Here is a 782-nt window from a genome sequence, read left to right as displayed (position 1 = left end):
GTGTGCGCTTCCGGCTGTGGGTGGACCCACAGTGGGGTCCCTGCGCCCCCGCAGCTCCGCAAAAGGCAGGCGCCGTGAGCCCTGGCATCTTAGCACATGCGGAGGCCGGCCCCTGCCTGGTGAACACAGGTTCCACCTCCATGAGGCCGCCGAGCTGCCCCGGGCATGCTGGGATCAGCAGATCCCGATCTGCGTGGTCTCCGGGGCAGGAGGGGGAGTGCCCGCAGGACCAGCACCCCTCGGCTGCCAGCCGCCGCCCCCACCTCCCTGGGGAGCTGGCGCCCGGTGGGCGTCACCACTCGGCTACCCAGGAGTGACGCCCGCTGCTGGCCCTGCCCCTCCCCTGGGTCTCTGCGTCCTCTGTCTTACAGGGTAAGCACTTGATGGATTTCATGTCTACTGCCATTCACCTTCTTCAATATGTTTTCGTAGAGTCACGTTTACAAGTTATGTGTCCAAGTGGTTAGATCACAATATCAAGGTTAGGAAAGGTTTGCTCAGAGTCCTTCTGCTCCTCTGTTCCTCTGCTGTGTAACCACAAGCAGAGGCCTCTGATCTAACTTGTATCAGCTCTAAAAGGGCAGGTGATTGTCTTCTGGATCCCTAAGGGCACTTCCCATTCTAAAAATCACTATATATTATTCCCCTCTAAAATATGTAGTTAGTATGTCTCTTCAATGGAGAAGGCAATGGCACCCCACTCCAGTACTCTCGCCTGGAAAATCCCATGGATGGAGGAGCCTGGTAGGCCGCAGTCCATGGGGTCGCTAAGAGTCGGACAC

The 782-nt window shown here is 57.8% G+C and overlaps 1 protein-coding gene across 1 annotated transcript in view; it reads right to left on the bottom strand.

Moving 5' to 3' along the window:
* AGAP1 (ArfGAP with GTPase domain, ankyrin repeat and PH domain 1) overlaps nt 1-782 on the bottom strand; it is a gene marked incomplete at its 5' end in the record, with an annotated part of 374,015 nt that overhangs the window by 346,090 nt on the left and 27,143 nt on the right. The gene's annotated exons all lie outside the window — the stretch shown is intronic.

This window comes from Bison bison, unplaced genomic scaffold, assembly GCF_000754665.1.
Source record: "Bison bison bison isolate TAMUID 2011002044 unplaced genomic scaffold, Bison_UMD1.0 scf7180017864475, whole genome shotgun sequence".
NCBI classification, from domain to species: Eukaryota; Metazoa; Chordata; class Mammalia; order Artiodactyla; family Bovidae; genus Bison; species Bison bison.
The sequence above is the reverse complement of the archived record's forward strand: the minus strand, read 5'-3'. Positions and strand labels throughout refer to the sequence as shown.